Genomic DNA, 7,320 nt, shown 5'->3' with positions numbered 1-7,320 from the left:
GAGTATGCAGGAGGGATAATGAACTATTCATACTTCATTAATATTCATTAGCCCTCGTGCGTATTATATAAGCATGAGTTAATTATTCATAGTTGTCAGTTTTGCCTAACTTTGGTTGGAATCGACCCACCCACCCACCCCTGGCCCTCTGCTTACTCTATTAGCACTCTTCGTGTTTCCCCAGCGAGCTTGCTCGTCTGGGGTGACTTTCCCATAACTAAATGCTAATGAGTATGCAGGAGGGATAATGAACTATTTCTAGAAACAGATAACAATGCTGTAGTGGACGAACAAAGGGGACTAATGAGTTCGGTTCACGCTACGTTTTGCGGGAAACAGGAAGCACAGCTTTGACGTAATTCTTGAAATACCAAAACTGGTGTATTGTATTGTTCAAAAGGAATAATTTAATTTTTGTTTTATGTCACAGGCACATGTCTTGAAAAGGCACTGACGACAAATATTCTTCGGGTGCGTGATCTCGAGGAGACCATTTTGTGTCCACGAGTGGTATTTTTTCCCCCGTAACTTTTTTTCTGACGTTAATTTTTGGATTTTTTTTTACATCACAAAGAGGAGTAAGATAACAAAATTATGCCAAAAAAAGGATAGGTCATCAACCTCGTTTAGGAGAAAGCAGAAAGCAAACCAAGCTCGACCCCTCGACAACTCGTCTCCCCGATAGCGTAGTTTCACTTTCACTCAGGGTCTGAAATGACACTTTAGCATCATCAAGGCTATCACTCGACTTTTTGTTTTGCGAGAGTCTAAAAACTTTCCCGTTTTGCTCTTTACTGCTGAAAGTGGCCATTCTTCTTTCTTGCGAGCTTTCCCGGACGAAAGTTCGCCATTTTGAAATGTTTTTGGCCACGTTCGATTTATCAATATTCACACATGGCTACGAGTCTTTATGGTTAAATTTAAACATTGTTTTGTTTAGAAATATCCGTTGAGAATTGTGAGACAAAGAAAACAGAGCTGAGCCGTGAAATTTGACCATAACGCCTCTTAGCCATGCCTTAATACGAACGTGGCCTACGCAGTGTTATGCGCAGAATAGGATGCGCACTGCAATACTACGGAACACTTTAAAGGCGTGATAATTGACGAAAGATATCTGCAGCTATAGGCGCCCTTAAAAGTATGAGACCATTCACCTTCAGAGCGCACTGCCTTCCAAGTCTACCGTGGCCCAACTTTGATTATTGTAGCTCCGTTTGGGGAAACTGTAACATTAACAATTATTCCATGCGCTCCTTGGATATGAGATGGTAAATAGCAACGAGGCGCTTATCGCCGAGTTGGCTATAACCAGTCTCATATTCAACAATCGTGAATGGAATCGTGAAATGTTTAGTTACACTTTTCATTAAATTCTGAATGCTTTAAAGTCGTCAATCAGTTTCCAGCTTAGCAACACTTGACGCAATGAGTTCCATATTAGGTCATACGGTACATGAGCTGATAACCAATCAGAAAGCTAGAAACGTAATATCCGAGGTCGAGCATTTTATAATAAGTGATTAACTCCAAAAACCTTAAAATAGGACTGCCAGGGCGATTACGAGCTCCAATTATGACACAAGCGCCAGTTTCCTTTTAAATCTGCTAAATTGGAATAATATAATTACACGCCGGAAAAAAAAGTCATATTAATGTTTAAAATAATTACCAAGGCAAGGGACTCTCCCCAGCCTACCTCAAGAATGTATTCAGTACCCGCAGTACGCAATACAACTTTCAAGAGACTCATCGGTGAGGGAAAAAGTGTAGACCTCTCAGATAATCAATACGTGCAAGCATGAAAGCAGCTTCTGTTGAAGAAAACTTTATCAAGAACCTTTGAATTGCCTTACAAGATATTTTGGTGGATGATATCAATTGTTAAATTGATAGAGTGGTCAAGGCGTGATTGTGCGCTGTGCCAGCTCCTTAAAACACTGGAGAGCAATGTGTTTGGCATGAGATTTTTAAAAATTGGTTGATGCTTAAATCAATGCGTAGATCGAGGTCTGCATGCACGGGGAAAGTTTGGAGAGCACGAGAGAAGCGTAAGAGTTTCCGGCGAGGCGCCATAGGAATTTGATAGCTACCATATAATGCGATATAATAAAGATTGTAATTTTTGAAAAAAACATTTTAATGAATGAGATTGTAAATAAAATTAAGAGATAATTTTCTTCGCCGTGGTGACTCGGGATGTCCCGAAAAACTCCGAATGCTCATCTAAAGGAGTCGAACGTACGACCTTTCGATCGCTTTGCCGGTGAGCTATGAGCTCCTCCCGCCATATTACTAGGATTAAAAATTGTCGAAATGGTGTATTCTCCCTTTAGTAACTGATTAATGAGGTGGTAATTCAGTGTTAACCCCACAGTAAATGAAATGCGTAGTGATAGAGAATCCAAACTGGGAATCGGAAAGTGGTAGATTCGACTCCTGCAAAGGACCAGGGGCACCCAACGACCAATTTGTTGTAAAATGAATTATTATACCCCAGTTAATGAAAATAAATGTTATTAAGGCATTTTCAGATGTTTTTCAGTGTTGCTGGGAAAACATTATCTGTTCCTTTTTCCCAGCAAGACACACAAGAAATTTCCCAGCCAGCTAGATAAAATTGGTTGGTTTCCCAGCCAGCTGATCAAATTTATTTCCCAGCCAGGAATTCCGCGCGCTTTGAAATCTCTCGATCCAAAACGACCGAACAAAAGCGACAAAACCGGGACAAAACAGGTTTTTTCCGCAAGCGCAATCACTCTGACCAGCCGTGGTATGTTTGTGACTACTCTCTGGGAGAGGGAAGGGGTTCTCTTTTTTTATTTTTTATTTTTATTTATTTTTTTTTTTGTCGTCCTCAGTCTTCACAGTTTCTACAGCCAGCTCGGGTTGAAATGCTAGAAAAAGTCAATAATTCCCAGGCAAAACCTCTATCAATAACAAAATTTCCCAGCCAGCTAATCGAAACACCTGTATTTTTGCCAGCCAGCAAGATTCCTCTGGGGAACAGATAATGTGAGGAACAGATTCGTTTAGTGCCCCTGAAGGACTACTCGTATTTTTTCGGAGTTTCTCCTAGTCATCCCTGAGAAAAAAAAATCATCTCTTCATTTCATTTTAACAATTACCATCCCAAAAGCGAGAGTGCACTATTTTGGAATTTCTACGTCCAATAGTAGCCAAAGTTTGATATGAATTCCTCGCTTTTGAAATCAAGACTGCAAGTCTCCATCATGTGAATTTCTTTTCGGTTGCCCGGCTTAAAGCGGCTCGAAGAGTATTTCTTTTCACAATGTCATTTACAACAATAATGCAACTCAAAACACCACCTAGCCATCACCTATCAAATGCCATCTTAACAGAACACAACCTAGAAAGATGTATGTCATTCATTTGCCATTTTTTGCCAGGATACAAACCGAATAAAGATAACAGAGTCGCTTGTTATACATGTTGACCTCAGCTACAGTTCATATTCCATTGACTTCCAGCTCTAAAGTCTTGTTCGAAAAAAGTGAAAATACACCACTGCTATTGCCTATTCCCTCCCGAGTCGACTTCATGAAACTTGAAAAAAAGACCCCATTTCATGGATTTAACGCTGATTTTCAGTTAAAATCAAAGCATATCAGCACATCGAAAGCAACTAAGGATTGTCACCAGTAATCGAGAGGCTGGCTCTCTTTTCTTCTCAGTTTACATACCTCTTACTAACCGAGCTCGAGGTCCGTACTGTAAGTTACGGACCGAGTTTTTTCCCGTTGATTTATGGCCCAAGCGCGAAGCTCGCGGGCCATAAATCAACGGGAAAAAACGAGGATCCGTAACTTACAGTACGGACCGAGAAAACGAGGTTAGTTAGATATTTATTATATCTCTGAGGTTAACCGGCGCCCGGCAAAGAAACTAGTCAAAGTGAAGTGGAAGGTTCAACTGCCACAAAGAATGCCGTGCCAAAATCCCAAAAACTGAATCTTCTTGGCTGTTAAGTTTGAAATAGTTGCTTGCAAGATTCAAACAGTTTTCAGTACAAGCCGGTTTATGCAACAGAAATGACATGAAAAACTCGCTAGATGATGTTTTGTCGAAATTTTAAATTTAGCGGGCTGTACAGCGGGCCGTACTGTAGAATACGGCCCGCTAATTTAGCCAATTAGAGAGATATAATAACTTGTAATAATTACTTGGCTACATTAAATCCACAAGAAGCATCGACATCTGTGATTGATTGCTTTTTACAGGCTTCATGATATACTTATTCATCAGTCCAATACCGAGAGTTTTTCTATGTCCATTGAGCAGATCATCTTTTAATGTTAAATACAAGATAACCAGGAGTTAATCCTTGTAACATTTTAAATGTTTAGAAGTAGGCTGTAGAGAATGGCGTTAGGACAAAGTGCCAATTTATTGAGTGTCCCAACGGCTAACCTGTCCGAATTTTATGTTCTGACTCCTCTTGAGAAACCCAAAACACACTGATATGAAGCCAAACAAAACTAAATTTTACTTCAGTTGAAAAAAGAATTTTTTTAAATGCAATAATGAAAGATGACCATCCTAACATACTTGGTTATTTTTCGCCAGCAGGATTTAGTCTGATCCTCAGAAATAAATGAGACAATCAAACGGTAGTAGCCAAAACGCGGGGCCGGCGTCGGGGTGTCTTTTTCTTTTTTCCAAATTTTTTTGTTTCAATTTTTGTCTTTATTCTCCTGTAATGTTGTATTCGAATGTTTGGCATCTTTCCTTCATTTATGGTGGAAATTAGTAAAAAAAATATGGAACATACGGAAGCTACGAAAGGGACATCTTTGTTTGTTTTTCGAAATTCAGAGAAATTCAGACTGAAATTGGAGTTTTGGCCGGTGGGGAATTACAACATTGACAACAACACGAACAAAAAAGCAAATGAGAAAGTTCCATGACTTTGTGACGATCATTGTGGGACTGTGATCCTGTTGCTTCTTTTTAAGGAAGTAAAAATTACGAAGCGATTTTAAAGTGTGGAGCTCAGCGAGTCTTCATTGTCTCTGGCAGTTGTCGTATATTCCATAAACTCCAATTTCAGCAATTTCGGAAATTCTCTTAATTTCGAAAAACAAACTCCGATTTTCGGAAAGACAAAGTCAGATGCTCGCAAAAACAAACTTCGATTTTAAAACACCAAAAAACAAAGTCCGGTTTAGAAAAAAAAACTAAGAATGCGAACATGCTTGCCAATTCACGCCGGATATCATGAACGGGTAGATATCCATGCTCTGCTTACTTAACGTTAAAATGTTATAGAAATAAGAAAGCAATAATTACCTGTTGTTGATGACAAGAGTTTCTTCGTGTTTGTATGAAACTGTTTTGAATTGTCCCCTTGCGAGTTTCTGATTGCACTGGTTACCAAAACTCGGCTATAAATAAAATAAGATTTAACTGAAGAGAATGTAGTGTAACGTGAAGTGCTATATTTCTATCCCAGCACTTCACGCTCTTTACGCACTTCACTTCACTTCACTTCACTTCACTTCAATATAGCACTTCACGTTACACTACATTCTCTTCTGTTAATTCTGTTTAAAATATAAGTGCTACACGGCCAACGTTTGTATAAACATAACCTTTCCTTGTATAAATAAAATAAGCTGACTCATCTCACTTGACACAGGCGAGGGATAACATCGTCTATTAAACAACACATCGATTTTACTACAACTGATCCTATTTGTTGATGATAACTTGAATTGACAAATTGCTCAAAGTTATACAAAACAATATCTTACGGGCAAAAGTGATGAAGACCTCTATACGTGCTGAGATAGAAACGGGGAAACTCTCTCGTGTATGCGACACATGGCTATGTATCTTTCTCCGAGGAACGCATTAAGATTTTAAAAATATATCTCGTTATCAAAACAAAAATTGCTGACATCTCTCAAAAGCATTGTGCCTGCAAACTCAAACTTTCCCAGACTCTCCGTATCTTCGCGCTAGAGGCAAGTCCCCTGAAATCTCTAAAACATGACCCCAACGTTCGCCGATCCCTGATATATATCAGTTATATCTCGGCCTTGGTAAATACAAATTCTTAAAGGGAACCTCCACTCTTACTAAAGAATAAACTTAAACCGAAGAAAATTATGTTTACAAACAAATTTGTTCGAAATTTGCTTTTTAAAAGGTGTTTATATCAGGAAAAGTTAATTTGAAATCGCTTATTTTCACTTTCACATTTCGCGGGTGCCACCATCTTGAATAATTGTGACGTGTAACGGTTGCCTATTGTTCTGACACTAAGAGCTTTTGTCTAATATCAATAGGGCAACCGTAACACGTCATAATTATTCAAGATGGCGGCGCCCACGAAATTTGAAAACAAAAATAGGCGATTCTAAACTTATCTCTTTCGGATACAAACGCTTTCTTTGAAAATATTTTAGATTGACTTGACTTTAACAGTTATTTCCAGTGATTTAAAGTTTTTTTTTTTTTTAAGTGGTGGTTCCCTTTAAAAACAAAACGTGAAGTGTCATGGCGGTTTCATGGCTTATATCATGAAACGATAACCTGAATGTTATACGTAGAACTGATTTGAAAATCAAAAAGTTGAAGTCATTTGGCTCGAAGTTTGTCCGTTTAAATCGAAACGATCTTTATTGATTGGTTGTATTTACCCCCCACCCTCATACACCAAAGCTGATGATTTATCTGTGGAGGCAAATTTGGAACGTGTGTACTTGGTCATAAGGAGACAGTATTTTTAGGCGATGTGAATATTAACGGAAGAAATAAGAAGAGCTTTGATAAACATCGTTTAATTAAAGCGGTTCACGGTATGGATTTCACGCAGCTAGTTAATGAGGTGACTCGTCCAGTTAGCGGTACTTGTTTAGATCAAATCTATTCAAATCATTCTCGTCCTGATACATCTAATGTCATTCCATCCAACACCAGTGCGCAGGTGCTTACTATGTTACAAAAGTTAAGTCCGCGCAAAGCTGCTGGCATTGATAAAATAAGTTCGAATTCTCAGCTGTTGCATGCGTATAGCGGCACCTGTTATAGCTCCTGTTGTTGCGAGGTTGATTAACTTTTCCTTTTCTAGTGGATCATTTCCAAGTCTTTGGAAGACAGCTAAAGTTTCTCCTCTGTATAAGAATGGTGACTCACGTGATGTTCACAATTTTCGACCAATATCTGTGCTACCTGTCCTTTCTAAAGGTATCGAAAGACATGTGCATGATTCCTTATACAGTTATCAAACTGAAAACATCCTCGCCAGTCTGGTTTTCGAAAGAATCAGTACAGACACCTCTCTTATACAGATAA

The sequence above is a fragment of the Montipora capricornis genome, chromosome 12 (genome assembly GCF_036669925.1).
Source record: "Montipora capricornis isolate CH-2021 chromosome 12, ASM3666992v2, whole genome shotgun sequence".
Lineage (NCBI taxonomy): Eukaryota > Metazoa > Cnidaria > Anthozoa > Scleractinia > Acroporidae > Montipora > Montipora capricornis.
Note: the sequence above shows the minus strand (reverse complement) of the source record.